A 17,791-nucleotide genomic window follows, 5' to 3' on the forward strand; every position below is an offset into this window, starting at 1 on the left:
GATAGATGTTGGAAATGTAAAAAACATGAAGGCTCTTTCTACCATATGTGGTGGACTTGTGAAAAGGCAAAACAATTTTGGCAAATGATTCAAAAAGGAATGTCAGAAATTTTAGGTTATGACATTATGAGGTCTCCAGACTCCTTTTTGTTGGGATTACAAATGGAAAGTTTTCCGAAACAAGGTAGAACGTTGGTGTGGTATCTGCTTTCAGCTGCAAGGACATTGTATGCGCAGCTATGGAAGCAAGATAAAATACCAGGAAAATGGGATTGGATTTTAAAAGTTATGTCATGGAGTGAAATGGACAAACTTACAAGAATAGAGTTAACTTTTCTTAAGAGTTAACTTATAGAGTTAACTTTTCTTAATCTTTGTTTTTATTTCTTCCATATGGTTATAAGGTTTTAAAATGGAGATTCTTGATTTGTTAAGTTACCTTGTTTTTTTTAATTTTAAGTAAACACCGGCGGGGGTCAAGAAAAGGGGAGGGAGGAAAAGCGATGTATTGTTTGTATTCTGTATTATTTTTAATTTTTCTTAAAGATTACTATAACAATATATTGCAAATTAATAAAATTGTTTTAAACACAAAGAAAGAGAGATATTTTCTCAGGTACCTTCGTGTAACTGTTTTCCATACTGAGGTGTAGGCTATAGAAACACCCTGAGCTCAAAGAGTCGGACTCAACTGTGCAACTGAACAACAAGAAATATTCTCTCTTGTTTGGTGTAGTGGTTAAGCGTGTGGACTCTTATCTGGGAGAACAGGGTTTGATTCCCCACTCCTCCACTTGCACCTGCTGGCATGGCCTTGGGTCAGCCATAGCTCTGGCAGAGGTTGTCCTTGAAAGGGCAGCTTTTGTCAGAGCTCTCTCAGCCCCACCCACCTCACAGGGTGTCTGTTGTGGGGGAGGAAGGTAAAGGAGATTGTGAGCCGCTCTGAGACTCTTGAGTGGAGGGCAGAATATAAATCCAATGTCTTTTTCTTCTTCCCATTGCTTGTGCTGAGAGAGGTGTAAGTATGTTATCTAATGCTCCCACTGAAATAAACTGGACTTAAAAGTACTTTACACTTTTTGACTTATGCCCTTGGTGAATGTTCAGGATCAGAGAGCACACCATTCCTTTATTTATTTTTTGTTTAAAATCCTTTTATTTCTAATTCTATAATTAAAATTTAGATTACTTTTGTGATTACCTTCATTTTTTAAAATTTAGACTACAACAAAATTATTTTTTGGTAAAACATATATTTATATTGAGAAAAGGTAGTTTCAAGGACATTTAATGAAAAAATCTAACCAATAATTCACTAGTTACCTTTCTGACTGTCTTCTGCAGGTTGTGAAGTGGCTCTTTTACAGGAGCTTGTTGTGTGAAATGTGCCCAAGCTGTCAGTAAATACAAGACACTGAAATAAGATTATACTTCAGGCAAGCCCTGCTTTAAATGTTATCTGGAGAAAGAGACAGAAGCAATGCTTCCTCTAAGCTGTGGGGTCTTGTGAGCAAAAATTCTACTTTGTGAGCTACTGGCATTAAAGTTGTCAGCTACTGCATGAATTAATTTGCTCCAGGGCCATTTTTCCTGAGCTAAGACAAAAATGTGTGAGCCAGAGGCTAAACAACTGTGAGCTACCTAGCTCACATTGGTTAGAAGCTACACATCAGATATCTGTAGGTAGCTCAAGTGTTCTCAGTTTCCCACAGTGACGTTTCTTGATCTCGACCAGTGTCTTGGGAGTGTGAACCCTATGATGCCATGCCTTGATTCCTATGGGTTAATTATCAACTGAGGAAAGAGGCTCCTGAATCAGAGTTAGCAGATACTAATGTGTGAGTGGTTATAGAGGGATCCTCTCTCAGGCAACCCACACATTCTCTGGTGAGTTCATATGCTCATTTATGGGGAAAGCTCTGGTTAGACCTCACCTAGAGTATTGTGTTCAGTTTTGGGCACCACAATTTTAGACAAGCTGGAACATTTCCAGAGAAAGCCAGCAAAGATGATGAGGGGTCTGAAGACCAAGTCCTATAAGGAAAGGTTGAAGGAGCTCGGCATGTTTAGCCTGAAGAGGAGACCACTGAGAGGTGATAACCATCGTATCTGAAGGGCTGTCATACAGAGGGTGGTACAGAGTTGTTTCCTGATGCCTCAGAAGGTTGGACCAGAACCAACAGGTTGAAATTAAATCAAAAGAGTTTTCAGCTAAACATTAGGAAGAACTTCATGACAGAGCAGTTCCTCAGTGGAACATGCTTCCTCAGGAGGTATTGGACTCTCTTTCTTTGAAAGTTCTTAAGCAGAGCCTAGATGGCCATCTGACAGCAATGCTAATTCTATGAGCTTAGGCAGATCATGAGAAAGAGGGCAGGAAGGGTTGCATCAGTGCTTAGTTCTCATGGCCCTTTCTTACATACCCAGGGAAATGCTGATTGCCACTTTGGGATCAGGATGCAATTTTTCTCCAGGCCAGTTTTGCCAGGGATCCTGGAGTTTTTTTGTCATCTTCTAAGCATGGAACAGGGGTCACTGCATGTGTGTAGGGGGGTATTTGTGAATTCTCTGCATTGTGCAGGGGGTTTGACTAGATGACCCTGGAGATCCCTTCCAGCTCTATTATTCTGTGGTTTTAAGGCAGAGGGCACGGTTAGGCAAATCAGCCAAATGGCTAGAGGCTGGATTAGAATGTATAAAGTCTGCATTGGAAAGTCTTCAATCAGGTTTGCAATAGTTCTGGAAAAGTTAAAACATACCTAGAGAATTATCAAGTAACAAAGATCATCTCCTGGTCAAGGTTTCCCTAAGTAAACAGAGGTCGTTTTCGCACTTAGCGTTTGCTCCCCTTATTCCACGGCGCAATTATGTCCGGCTCATTTTCCTCGTTTTCGCACATGGACTCATTTGCGGAGTCGCTTTCCATGAAGCCCCGGCTCAAATCGTTTTCCCACTGGCATCGACTTGAGTTCGATGCCCTGTCAATCATTTTTTTTTTAAGCGCAAGTCTGGTTGCGTAAGGACGTAATAACGTAACATCGAGCAGTCCCTCCCCTTCTTTTCGTGGACAAACCGCATCACGTGTGCTGCTGCTGCTTATGGATTGGCTGCAGCTGTAGTATCCTCCACAGCCCTTTATGTATTAACAGAAGCATTCACAGTGGAGAATCCTAGCACTAGATTCCCCCCCCAAATTCTGAAGTTGCAAAATATCGCAATAACGAAGAGAGAGAAATAGAGGGGTTTGTGTGTGTGTGTGTGTGTGGCAGCTTCTTCCTTTCCCAGCCTCGCTCCCTCCCGGGTGGCGAAGCTGGGATTTCCTCCGCGCTCTTTCCCCTCCCCGGCTGGCGCTTGCAACGGGGACCTGATTCCTGCTGCCAGAGCTCCCCCCCCGCCCCATTCTCTCCTTCCCCTTCTGTGGCGCGTGTGAAGAGCGAGCTCGCGTCTATTTTCTAACCGAGCGGAATGTAGCCAGGGAGAAGAATTCAGGACTCCAACTTCCCATTTTATACATGGCGATTTTGTGCAGGTCCAGAAATCCTGGTGGCACAGCTGAGGGAGGCATTGCCTTTTTAAAACACACACACATGAACGCTTTGGCCCGCGCCGGCACTAGATTTCCCCCCCCCAACAATGTATAATGTAGTTGCGAGATAACGCAACAGCGAAATAACGCAACTAAAGTCCATAATAATAATAAAAAATTCTAACGAAACCAATTGAAGTGGCAATTGAGGCTATTCCAGGAGGGGTTTTTTTTTTCCTATTTGTTAATTTCGAAATATCGCTATTACGCAAGAAAGATGAAGTTTAAAAAAAAATGGCCCTGCGGGCACTTTTGGGAAGCGCCGCGAACGGCTGATGATTGGCCAAGGGGGTGGATGGGGTGGGAGGACGGAAAGGGAGAGGGTGACGCCCACAAAGCAGTCGATCCGGCGTGGATGGATTTCCCACAGGAAACTCCGCAGAGTGGATCCGGAGGTTTTCAAAAACTCTGGAAGGAGGTGGATCTAGATACTCCGGCGTGAAACCCCTGCAGCACCGGAGCAAGACGCAGCGCCGGAGCAACAGGTGCGAAAACCAGGAAAAGATCCGGAGGTAAATGGGGTGCTATGCCGGAGTAAACGCTAGTGCGAAAACGGCCAGAGAGATTAATCGATGCTTTGAAAGAAGGGCTTCCAGGGTTAGGTTTAAACAATACAAGGACAGATTCTGTTGCTTTGGCTTTAAATTGCCTTAACAAGTCATGACTCCACTCTGAGTCAAAGATGGACATAGGAGAGGAGGAAACTCTGAGCTCTAGATTCCTATTAAGTTCTGCTAAGGATGAGCTGTCAAGGGAGACCTGTGTACCCCAACAAGTCCAGGGAGGATGTCTGATGGAGCAAGACATAACCCTCCTAGACATGAAATTCAAAGTATGGAGCCTTCAACCAGCCCCAACCCCCAAAGATCTGCATTCACCCAGCTCTACTAATCAGGGATATCAAACAGCCTAGGTCAGTATACCGGGAATACCACCACTACCTTAAACCTTCACATGTTCCTTGGCCTCAGATTCAGGGAAGGAGAAGCAAATCTTTTCCGTCTGCCTTGTTAAGGAGGATCAGGAACAAAGACTTTTCAATTTCCGGGGGGGGGGGGGGCTGGGGCCCAGCCAGAGGCATTTGATCCAGTGACATCACAGGGAGAAGCCAGTGACATCACAGGGAGGGGCCGCCATTATCACTACCTATGAATTTATAGAGAAGCTCTCTCCCCATACTGATTAGCAAACACTAGAAATAAACCACTGCGTTTTTATGTTTCAAATAAATGCTTAAGCAATTTATTTCATAATGATGCAATTATATTATTATCATCACAAACCAAAATTCATTAAATGTCCATAGAAAAATCAAAAAGTTATTTCATACCACTCTTGTAAGGTAGTACTTTCAAAATCAGAATGTTATTTCACATCACTCTTTTAAGGTAGTACTTTACAGTCCACTGTCTCAGTTCTCCTTTGCTTGAAAGACGTAGACGGTACCACGCTTGTATATGATTCCTCCTATGGGTAGCAGACCGAAGTCTGACAGGTGCGGCAGCTACACAGGTCTTAGGTTCAGTTCTGTGTTTCATTCACCTTCCACTGGCCGCTTTCTTTTAGGTTTGGAATCCGTGCTAAACGCAATTGCTCACACATTACAATACAATGTTACTTTGCAGCTTGCACGAATTGGGGGGGGGGGAGGGCAAAGCAGTTTGAATCATTCTGCTCTCCCCCTATGTGATCTGAACAACAACCCTGAGAGGCAGGTTAGACTGGAAGTCTATGCCTGGTCCAAAATCACCCAGACAGCTGCCTTTCCCCTTCCCTCTACACAGGAAAATTACAGTCTTTCTTCACAGTGTGTGTGTGTGGGGGGGGGGGGAACCAACGCAGTTTACATCATTCTGCTCTCCCCCCCCCGCATGAGATCTGAACAACAACCCTGTGAGGCAGGTTAGGCTGGAAGTCTGTGACTGGTCTGAAATCCCTCAATCAGCTTCCACAGCAAGGACCTGGGTTCAGTAGACCCCACTCTGAAGCCCTAATGCCTATGCCCTTCTCAAATTCCACCACAGAATCTCCAGGAATTTTCCCATCAACTTGGAAAAGTACCAGCTCCGCTTGAGGTGAGGGAGGGGGAGGGAATGCCTTCACTTGGGTCTGGGAAAAGCTGTTTTGATCTGAGCAGTCAAGTGGGTGGGGAAAGAACTTTGATAAGGCAACAGAAGTGGAGTCCACTTATCAGTAGGGACAGATCTACGAAGAAATGGTGCTTTTTTTATCCTTTCATCTGGCCTGTCTCAGCTTTTCCCAGAGACAAAGATCATTCAGAAATACAACTGCTATCCAAATAGATGGCAGAGATCAGCTCCCCTTGAGGTGGGGGCGGGGAGGGAATGCCTTCACTTGGGAAGGGAGATGTTTATGGTAGTTCAATTACCATTTGTGAGAGATGCGAAAGAGTCTCTGATGACTGACTTCCTTCTTGGCAGTCAAAAAAACCACAGAGGGGATAGCTGCTTTACCGTTTCATATGCCTTTGAAGGAGATAATTTCAAAGGAGTATTGCCGGCAGGGGGCTTAGCCACCAGAGAAAAAATTCGGGGGAGGCTTGAGCCCCAGAGGCCCCCCCCACACACTTTGCGCCTATGGGAGGATTCCTGAGAATATTTATTTCCTGAGCTAAATTTAGCCCAAAAGTGCTTAACTTTGTTCATTTGTTCCATGTATGCTTGAAACAGGAAAACCACCAAGTTTTATTTCCACAAATCAACAGACAATCTCAAAATATTCTAATCAGGTGCTGACACATTTTGAATCCTTATTTCCTTTTGTGTGTGTATATAAAAATTAGTCTGATGCTAAAATAAAAAGAAAACTATTTTGGCCATTCCATTAAGTTTTTTTCTCCTTTCAGTGCAAAAGTTTGGACTGTAAAAATATTCATTTTAAAGGAATTTGTTGTGAAGAAATTTCCCAACTTCTCAGTAAAAGTCAGAAACTGAAAGTTGAATCTGTCAGGTGAAAAACTGGAAGATGCAGGGATTAAACTACAATTGTGCAAGGAGCTAAATCATCCAGACTGTGAATTACAAAATCTGCACAGTAGGTCTCCAATGCTTCCTTAATAATGTCACGCTTTCTTTACTGCTTAACTTATACTTTGCTTTTCATGCTTTTACAGTGGCTGCTCAAAATAAGGAACTAATTAAGTATTTCGTTTCGATGCTCAAAATAAGAAACTCCAATCAATTGCTTTGTTTTGTAAAAACAGTCATCTGGATTTAAAAAAATAAATTGGTGTAAAGTTTTATTTAATCCTAAACAGACAAGTCCCAAAGATTGCTTATTTGAACTATTTCAGTTTTCAGAGCTCCAAAACAATCACCTTTACAACAGAGCAATTTTTTTTTAAAGCACACCATTTTCAGTTCCCTCTGCACTGTCATACCTGGTTGAGGCTGGACAGAGACCACAACACATCAGGAAGCTTTCTGCTGCACCAGCAGCTTACACAATCATCCTCTCTATACAAGTTATAAAGTTTAAAGTCCATATCATCTGATCAAGGGTATAAATATACTTTATTTGAGCTGTAGCACACACAAACTCTCAGCCAGGAGGACATCTGTTTTGGAATCTGGTCTGAACTAACCCCACCTTCCTCAGAAGCATGCCCAGTCTGCCTGTTCAGAAAAGAATATCTGCCACTTGGCCACTAGGTAGCAACTGACAATTATGTATTGTAAAAGAAATGATCTAAAAGTCTCTCAGCCCAGCAGACAGATACCTCTGGGATCTTCCATGCAGGACAACAGAGATAACAAATCTTCTTCATTGGTGAAAAAAATGCTAAACAAACCTCAAGAATTAAAGCTTCCTCAAAGGACAGCAAAATATCATTTTTGACTTCCCATTGCATTCCCTGACTCCCCAAGCATCAGGAAATTCAGGACAGCATTTGACACGAGCCATTTTCCTCATGCGAATGGAATCTATTCATGACAAGATGGAAGTGCTACTGGTGAATGGAAAGTCTGATCCAGGATTAAGGATTTAAGATATCACCTGTTTGGAGGGGATTGTATACCCCTGAAGGAATGAGTCCATAATTTGGGGGTGCTCTTTGACCCAGGTCTACTGCTGAATTAACAAGTGGCAGCCCCTTGACCCAGGTCTACTGCCAGATAAACAGGCGGCAGCTATGGCCAAGATTAGGCCCGGGAGAGGGTCTTTTACCAGATTTAATTAAACAAAATAGGAGTCAATTGCACCTTTAAGACCAACTTAGTTTTATTCAGAACATAAGCTTTCATGTGCATGCATATGAGCATATTGACTGGAGTGAGTTTAGGGTTGCCAGATCCAGGTTGGGAAATACCTGGAGATTTTGTGGATGGAGCCTGAGAAGAGTGGGGTTTGAGGATGGAAAGAACCTCAATTCTATAGAGTCTGCCTTTCAGGTAGTCATTTTCTCTAGAGGACCTGATCTTGATCACCTGGAGGTCAGTTGTAATCTGAGAAGGATCTCCAGCTATCCCCTGGAGGTTGACAACCCTATATGGATTGTAGGGGTCACATCACTCGAGTCTTGGACCATGTATTATGGCTGGTGTTGGCCTTTAAAGCCCTACAAGGCTCAGAACCAGCATATCTGAAGCACTGCCTACTCTCTCTTTTTTTTTTTTTTTTGAGGGGAATTTTACTTTTATTCAAGAAAAGAAAACATAACATCCACGAAAGAAAAAGAACATATAACTTAGTCTATGACTAAGCCACAAACCAATACATACATCATCCTCCCTTTACCACACAACCACAACACATACCCAGCCACACACACTACTCTCTTATGAGCCTCCCTGACCACTGAGGTCATCTTCAGAGGCCCTGCTTCAGGTGCCTCTAGGAATACCAATCCTCAGGTGGGGACAGGGGGTCCTCTAGTTTTAAGGGCTTTCCCCAACACCAGCTGTTTGGCTGCGGGGGGGGGGGGAGCCCTGCCTCCAACAGTTCTCCATGTTTCCATGGCACCGTGTGAGCCCCAGACATGAAACTGCAGTTTGCAGGGCAAGCTCTCCCAGTGCTTGCTCTTTCCAAGCAGGGTCTGTCAAACACAAAAAACTGCTGACACCTGATGTTTCAATTTGCCTTAGATATCCTGGTTATAATCCAGTAAATGCTTAACTATGAGTGTTGTCATTTGACATTTGAAAGGCATTAGCACATTCAACATTAGACCAAACATTGAAAGACAAAAAATGATTATCAGACAAGGCCAGTTTCTTGACACCCCCACATGGTCCCATGGGTACCATGATGCCCACAAAGTGTTTTTAGAAAGTGGGAGGTTGCTAGGAGGGGCTTTTGTCCTGCAAGATTTCTGATTGGCCATGGGAGATTTGATTGACTATTCAGATTTTTTAAAATGTTGTGCTACTACAACAACAACCACCTTTATTGGCATAACAGCATAATCAGCAAGGGAGAAAACATATACCTATTACCCCAACATTTGAAATATTCCTCTTCTATTAGAAGCACAGCACAGATATTTTGCCACAGTCTCAATAATTTCAGGGTTATGAGAGGACAATAGGAAAAGAGTCTTACCATCATCAGATTGTCCTTCATGATTTCGAAGAAGAGGATCTAAGTAAATGGCACGAATATCACAGTAAAATGTACAATGCAGGAGAACGTGTCCAGTACTTTCTATATCCCTTGAACCACAACCGCAAAACCTGCTGGAATATGAAATTTTCTTAGACCTCCCATACACCACAGCAGAAGGCAAAGCAAGTCTCTCAGCCCAGAAAGCAAAGCAAGCTGACATGAAGGCTCTATGAAGGTTAGGAGAAGTCAAACAAGAAAGATATGTTGCCAAGGTTCCACTAGAGGCTTTGCGGATATATGGATCACTAATATAGAAAAGGTACATTGCTATTGCCCCTACAGGAGGAATCCCTAATCTCAGAGGAGAACATCTACCGGAGGCACAGCTACGTAGTTCTTGCAACTCAATATCCAGGAGTCTTTGTTTAAGTAAAACAAAAGCAGCTTTTTCTACTACAGCACAAGAATTTTCACTGTGTGACTGAAGGCAAACTGTGGCAGCCATTTTGTGACTGGATCTACCTTATGTGGCAGACATTTTATGGCAGTCAGTTTTGTGGCGGTGCCCACCATGCTCTGTCAGAATTCCAAAGATGCCACAGGCTCAGAAATGTTGGTGACCCCTGTATTGAAAACTAATTCCCCCTTCCTTGGGCCCAGTTTGGGTAGCAATTTTATGTTGGAGAATGCCGACAGTAGGCTTCCCAATCCCCAGGTCCCAGCGGGGGATTCCCTGATTTTACAGGCTTTCCCCCTCCCCCAGCCAGCTGGTCGGCGGGGGAAGCCCCACCCCCACAGCCATTATGCACCTCCATGAACAATTCCCATAAGGAATGATGGGGAATTGATCCACAGGTATCAGGGGCTCTGGGGGGGGGCTGTTTTTTGAGGTAGAGGTGCCAAATTTTCAGTATAGCATCTAGTGCCTCTTCCCAAAATGCCCCCCAAGTTTCAAAAGTATTGGACCAGGGGGTCCAATTCTACGAGCCCCCAAAGAAGGGGCCCCTATCCTTCATTATTTTCTATGGAAGGAAGGCATTTTAAAAGGTGTGCTGTCCCTTTAAATAGGATGGCCAGAACTCCCTTGGAGTTTAATTCTGCTTGTCACACCCGTGCTCCTGGCTCTGCCCCAATGTCTCCTGGCTCCACCCCCAAAGTCTCCTGGCCCCACCCCCAAAGTCCCCAGATATTTCTTGAATTGGACTTGGCAACCCTAGCCGACAGTCATGTATTTTTAAGTCTCATGTATTTGGCTAACATACATATTGGGAAGGCACATACGTAGGGGATTGATTCCAGAGTAAAATTCCTGAATTTGTGTTAGGTGTGCATGTGTCTGTGATGGAGTGAGTGAGTCCCATGCAAATCAAACCAAGGAAGCTTTCACTTCTGACTTCTCTCCTTCCCCCTCTATTCCTTGTTGCATGCTGCCCTAATCAATTTGTCACTCAGCTAATTTCTCCCTGTCCTTGGGTCCAGTTTGGGTAGCACTTGGTGGTTCACCATCCAAGTACCGATCTTGTCTAATTTCTAAGATCTGATCCACATCCTGAGGGGAGATTACATAACCCAAAAAGGGTACAATTACAGCAGTGTAGAGTAGGTACTACCACTCTAGTTCACAAACAGCACTTGAAGTGGTTCTGGCAAATCTGTGCCTGGCTGGTATCACCTCATATTGCATACTGGGCTCACATGAAATAATGTCCTTCCATACAGTAAAAAGAATCCCATATATAGAAAACTTATAGTTAAGAAAGTTAGACCAGATCTCTTTTTTTTTTTTGATGTGTTGTTTATTGACTGCAGTGTGAAGTAGAAATATGTGAAACTCATTTGTCACTTTTTCTGACATTTGGGAGAATTCATTTCACTTTCATAATATGGCATTTTCCTTACTCTACTTTATCGACTTTGTACCAGGGACCTGCTTGTTAAGCACTTCCTTGTGTTTGTGCTACATCACTGATATCTTGGTGAGGGAAGTAAAGTGAATCGGGAGGACTGTTTGTAGTTCATAGACTCTGCTGCACAGCGTGAGAAAAAAGTTGCACAAGAACAAGGGACCCTGGAATCGCTACAAGGTAAGTCTCTGGCAAGAAAAACATAATAGACCGAAGGAATGTCATATCAGATGAATTTCTGATCTTCTGTTTGGTCTTTCAAGGGAGCTTCCATTGCTGAACACTGAGTTCCTGTTGGCTGAGCCACCCACCCTTGCTTACTACTCTGGGTGCTAGCTTTCTGTCCTATACTCATTCAGAATTGATTTAAACATGACATTTGCAAGCCAAAAGTAGTCTATAGTAGGACTTTACACTCATATAGTGCCTCATTACAACTGGGTTGCTACCTGTGCAACCTTCCAACACATGCTGTATAGCTGCACTGTAGCCTCCTAGTTTAAATGAGATGTTGTACAAGTGAAAAGTCTAATATCAGTTCATTCTAAGTGAGTTTGTTGGTCTTTATGGAGCCACAAGATACCTAGCTATTCTGATGTCAACAGATGAATATGATTACCCCCTCCGGGACATTAAGATGTGTTACAAAATACCTTTAAAAGAACTTGTAACAGACCACTTCCTGTCTCTGCCTCTCTGTTTTCTTACTCTGTCAGGATTGTGCATTACGTATCGTGGTGTACATGTTTGAAAAGCAACTACAAGAATAACATTTTTCGAATTATTAGAATGACTCCTGAAATGACAAGTAAGTAGACAAGGATATATTATGACTGGTGTGGGAAATAAAGTTTGTGCTACCCCTTCTGAATGAGTGAACAGACAGTTTCTCTATTTTACACTTAAAAAGAAGATAGTGGTTTTATCTCATGTAGGGCCAGCACTTGCACACCTTTGTAAAACATGCAATTGTTCATATACTCAGTCCCCTAAGTCCAAAAACAATAAAACTTAGGGATGTCTCCAAATTTTACTGTTCCTTGACTTGGGATATAAACTTTGGCAATTCATTGATAACACTGAGCATTTGCCAGATGTAAAAATAATTGCAGCAACAGGACTTTGAAATATTTGCCTGATCTGTTATACAGGATAGTTTGGCCATTTGTCAGAAAACCAGTTCCTATTAGTCAGCTCACCCATAAGAGGCCGGGACCTGTTATCATGGTTACCATGAGGTCATATTTATTATTATATTCTGCATGGACTGAAGAAAATTGGATTGTTCTGTTTTGTGATTCTAGTGGAAAGGAATACATGGACTAACCTCCTGGTTTTGATTGTGATTTAAATGCTTTTGGATTAATTTCTGGGGATTGAGTTTTGATTTCATGAAGAGGTTTCCGTTTGTTCATAACATAGTTTTTATGTAATGTTTGTGACTTTTCTTATAGTATATGAATTATGAAATAGTTATTTAGCACACAACAAGTTTGGTTGTATTAAGCTTTATTATATAAGGTTTCAGACCATTTTTTAACCTTTATTTACTGTGTATCTCACCAGTTGTTTTTTGTGTCAGTGTGAGGCAAGCATTGCAACTGCAGGAATTCTTTTCCGGTCTGGGTTTTTATCTGAGTTGGAGAGGAATTCTTGCCTCACACCCATACAGCTAACTCCTTCAGCTGCTGCTCTGGTGTCTGGCTGGCTTTCTCAAGCTACCCCACTCTATCACCAATGATAGAGGCAATGGGTAGCTTTCTCTTTCTCTGTCCATTTCTATCCTTGATGTCCAGAGTACCAGGATATGTATTTTCCTTATGATATTTACTTTCCTTATATTTCTAGTGTCTTAGGAAAATATGTCCTAGTTCTTCTGATGTTTGGAGCAGAAATGCAGCCGCATTTCATGCTTCAGGGAGAGGAAGGAGAAATATAAAGAAAAGAGAGTTGTCAGCTGTCATCTCTGCCAAGAAGAGGAGAAACCGAAAGGGAAGAAATTTTGTGCCCGTTTTCTAGCAGGCCATCTAAGAGAAGGGGGAGGAAGGACAGAGTTCCACTGCCATATTACAGCGGAAGATACAAAACCAAACACCCCCACCAGCCCAGAGCACCAGCTGCAACAACCAGGACAGGTAGGAGAGAGGAATAGATTTGAGAGGCTCACAATCTTTACCTGTCAATTATGAGCAAATTTTGAACTGCTGGGAAAAATACATTTTTCTCGAGCATTCTCAAATTTTGCTCATAACTTCTAAGCTGAATCAATTATTGGGAAGAATTTGCCATTAACTGTCACTTTTCTATGTAAAATAGCTGAAAGGGTTCTTCATTCTTCCTTTGTCTGTAACTTTTATCAGAGGGAAAATAGTTTATTCCACACTAGAGAGTTCTGGTGACTTATTTAACAGAACTGTCAAAAGTTTCATGATTGTCTCAAATTGGATTTAGACTAGTCTTTGTTTATGTTTGTTGTTTTATGTACACAGAAATACTATGTTTGTTTAATGCAATCAGGGTGAAAACTTTGTGCTAAGTGCTGGTGGCAGGCAGACATACCATGTTTAACCAACATACATGTGCATTGAATCTTAGATTAACTTGTCCTGTTCTCACCGTTTACTGCCCAACTCAAACATGGGGTTCGGCTGCTTTGGTTGATACATTTCATTTTGCCATTTCTACGGTTATGTGATCTTTTGGCTTCTGTTCATGCAGAAAGACGCTCTAGTGACTCTGCAGGCACTTGCTGTAGAGAGAGCAGTAGCTGCCAGATGTGAATGTGAACCATAGCTAGTTATGTTCCTCAGATTTGGCAATTCCATAAAAAAACCCTCTTCTGGTCAGTCATGAAGGAATGTTTGCAGGCCTCTTGTCTCTTGCTTCTTGGTGTTTTCTTCTATATCTATGAATACCTGCATAGAAAGTAATAGGGTTGCCAAGTCCAATTCAATAAATATCTGGGGATTTTGGGGGTGGAGCAAGGAGACACTGGGGTGGAGCCAGGAGCAAGGGTGTGACAAGCATAATTGAACTCCAAGGGAGTTCTGGCCATCATATTTAAAGGGACAGCACACCTTTTTAAATGCCTTCCTTCCATAGGAAATAATGAAGGATAGGGGCACCTTCTTTTGGGGCTCATAGAATTGGACCCCCTGGTCCAATCATTTCAAAACTTGGGGGGTATTTTGGGGAGAGCCATTAGATGCTATACTGAAGATTTGGTGCTTCTGCCTCATAAAACAGCCCCCCCAGAACCCCAATACCCGCAGATCAATTCCTCGCTATTCCCTATGTAGACATTTCCCCCCCGCCCCCACTTTCTGATGACCCTAAAGCGGGGGGAAGGCCTCCAAACCTGGGAATTGGCAACCCTCTCTCTCTCTCACTCACACACACACACTTACTGGGTCTGGTTCCTCCACAACGACATCTGAAAAGAACAGAGGCTACACTGCTCTCTCTCTCTCTGCTCTGAAACGAAAGCAAAACAAACGAAGGGACTGTGCTGCTGACCCTTCCCCATGAAGTACTTCCTGCTTGACTTTAAAGGCACACAAACACACACACATTTTGAAACACACCCGTTTGCAGGTCTCTAAACCTGCCGGAGATCTAGAGGTGCATGGTGGCTGTGGGGACGGGGCTCCCCTGCTGGGACCTGGGGATTGGGAAGCCTAGAAAGTAATGATTGAGCAGAAGAGGCTTGTCGCTCAAGCAGAGAATTTCCATCTGCTAAAACCCATTCTTCTTTGATGATGCAATCGCCTTGCTCCTCCTGCAGAGAGTGGCCTTTTGTAGGATCCATTTACACAATTAATCCAAGTGTTTATTGCCACAAATCAGGGCTTTTTTTTGTAGCAGGAACTTCTTTGCATATTAGGCAACACATCCCTGATGTAGCCAATCCTCCTGGAGCTTACAGTAGACCCTGTAATAAGACCCCTATAAACTCCAGGAGGATTGTCTACATCAGGGATGTGTATGCAAAGGAGTTCCTATTACAAAAAAAAAGTCCTGCTGCAAACAATATTTTAAGAGTAGTAATAAAGGAGTGCGTGCTACAGTCCAGAGAGATGCACAGAGAACCTTGGCATTTTATTTCAGCAGCATAATGGATAGTCTTATAATTGAGTGAACTGCAAAAATCAGTGAATAGAATGAGGCGTTAGAGTTTCCTGTGCTAAAGTTGTGCGCTGACTTGTCATATTGTGCCAGAGGAAAAAATAGACACAGGATGTTGAGCTGCAGTTTAGAACAGTAGTACATTCCACTAACGACCATCATTTCCTGACTTGACAGCAGTGCAGCAAGTTTGAATGTGAAGCTACATCAGGGGTGTGTATGCAAAGAAACAGGAGTAAACAAGATATGTGGAGTGTTTCCAGGGGTTATATGTGTCCCCCAGGGCCACATTCCTCTGACTGAATACCATGCTGGGCAGGCTTGCCATTGCCTTTCCCTCCTAAAGGGACAGGGTAAGCACCCTTTTCTCCCACTAATAAACAGAGAAGCAGTTTCCTGGAATACCTTAGCAGCTGCACAGAAAATTTTTATGTGGGACTCAGAGATAAGAAAGGAACCAGAAGGGCTGTATTTAGTCTGAGGTGGGAAGGTTGTTTCTCTGGTCACATGCTAAGTCAGCCAAGAAAATCCTATCACATGTTGCAAGTATTATATAGTGGGTTCGATGCAGAGAGGAGACACGGTCTCTTTATTAGTTACAGCATGGTAACAGGGTAACGGCTGAACTAGAAGACTGCTCAACTGGGCCAACAGAGCCAACTGTATACAGTTCAAGGTTCCTGCACTAGAACATCATTGGGTCATTTGAACCAGCAGAGAGCCTGTGATTGGACCTGGGCAGCAGGGGTTTGGATCCTACTGCCCATTGTTCCTGAGTCCCCAAGCTCAGTCTACTAGACTCCAATGAGCCAGGCAGGAACACTGGTAAAAACGTATTATATGAGTCCGCATACACAACAAAAAGTAAAAGGGGAATGGGAGCTTTTCTAGAAGCAGAAATAAGCATACCAGTGAGGAGAGCTAAACTGTCGCTTCTCCCAGAGGTCTGGGAGTGGGGGTGTTATTTGGCTTAGAACTGTGTGTTTCCAAAGGGTTTTTTATTTTAGTTGGCAGAGTTCATTTTGGATTTGAAAATAATGAATGGAAATAGGATTTGTTAGGTAAAAGGGGTTTATTAGCAAAACATCAGCAAATAAGTACTAATAAAAGGAAAGCAACGCTTACAGCAGCAGAGAAGAAGAAAACCAAATGCTAACCAACAAAGTTTTCCTCTTCTGGAAATATGAGAATCTCTTACCTAAAAAACAGTGTTGTCTCAGTCAGCAGCAGAACCAGTGCAGGTGCCCAGCAGAGGCAATGCTAATTTTATGGCATTGCCAAAAACCCCCCAACAAAGATCAAATTGGGTAGGAGGGATTTCCTGGAGAACCATTGTTGCCAATCTCCAGGTGAGGGCTGATGTGAACATAAGAGAAGCCATGTTGGATCAGGCCAATGGCCCATCCAGTCCAACACTCTGTGTCACACAGTGGCCAATACACACACACACACACACACTGTGGCTAATAGCCACTGATGGACCTCTGCTCCATATTTTTATCTAATCCCCTCTTGAAGCTTGCTATGCTTGTAGCCACCACCACCTCCTGTGGCAGTGAATTCCACATGTTAATCACCCTTTGGGTGAAGAAGTACTTCCTTCTATCCGTTTTAACCTGACTGCTCAGCAATTTCATCGAATGCCCACAAGTTCCTGTATTGTGAGAAAGGGAGAAAAGTACTTCTTTCTCTACTTTCTCCATCCCATGCATAATCTTGTAAACCTCTATCATGTCACCCTGCAGTCGACACTTCTCCAAGCTAAAGAGCCCCAAGTTTTTTGCAATATGCTCCTCATAGTCCCTTTTTGCCTGCCTGATCACAGTCTTGCATTTGATTTGCCACAGCCTGTGTTCCCTTTTATTAATCTCACTTGGAGTAGCTTTCCACCGCTTAAAGGAGTCCTTACTACCTTTTACAGCTTCCATTACTTTGTTTAAAGATGGGGGTGACATTTGCTACCTTCCAGTCCTCAGGAACGGGCTGTGCCATATGCTCTCCAGGTGGCAGAGATCAGCTCCCCTGGAGAAAACAGCTGCTTAAATTAGGGTTGCCAGCCTCCAAGTGGGGCCCGGAGATCTCCTGCTTTTAAGATCTTATCTGGCCTACTTACAGGGGAAGTGCTAAAGCTCTATGCCAACGTTACTCAAAGAATTTCCTGTCTCAGACCCTAATTATTTTAAAAATCCTACTAATAGCCCTAACTAAGTTGTAAAAACTCAGAAGCACCCACTGAACAACTCTCAGACCAACCAGCTTGCTCCTGAAAAACAACCTTCTGGAAGTCAACAAAGCAATTAAACTTTTTTTACAAATGCCTAGGCAAGGACAGCCTTCCCCCCAACCCAAAGTAGCCCCCCCTTAACAGCCCTCCCTTTAACCCACTAGGCAAATTTAAAAAGACCTAACAGGAAAATATTTTTAAGCATTGCCAGGCAAACCAGGAGATGTCTTCTTCCTGCAGCCAGGGACAGGACAGGAGTCAGGGGTATTCCTTCAGAAATGTTTAATGAATTCAGCAGCAGGGTAATGCTCTCTGGCCATGCACAGAAGATTTTCAAAATGTGAAAAAATCCCCTGTGACTGGCAATCACTTCTTTGGCCCTAATTG

The 17,791-nt window shown here is 43.1% G+C and overlaps 1 protein-coding gene across 1 annotated transcript in view; it reads left to right on the forward strand.

Annotated features, from left to right (window-relative positions):
• The first annotated feature begins 13,008 nt into the window (after positions 1-13,008).
• Positions 13,009-17,791, forward strand: part of LOC132589675 (NACHT, LRR and PYD domains-containing protein 3-like) — a 91,136-nt gene continuing 86,353 nt past the window's right edge. The window contains exon 1 of the mRNA XM_060262408.1: positions 13,009-13,190. The gene's annotated coding sequence lies outside the window, so the exon portion shown is untranslated. The remainder of the gene's footprint in view (positions 13,191-17,791) is intronic.

The sequence above is a fragment of the Heteronotia binoei genome, chromosome 21, assembly GCF_032191835.1.
Source record: "Heteronotia binoei isolate CCM8104 ecotype False Entrance Well chromosome 21, APGP_CSIRO_Hbin_v1, whole genome shotgun sequence".
NCBI classification, from domain to species: Eukaryota; Metazoa; Chordata; class Lepidosauria; order Squamata; family Gekkonidae; genus Heteronotia; species Heteronotia binoei.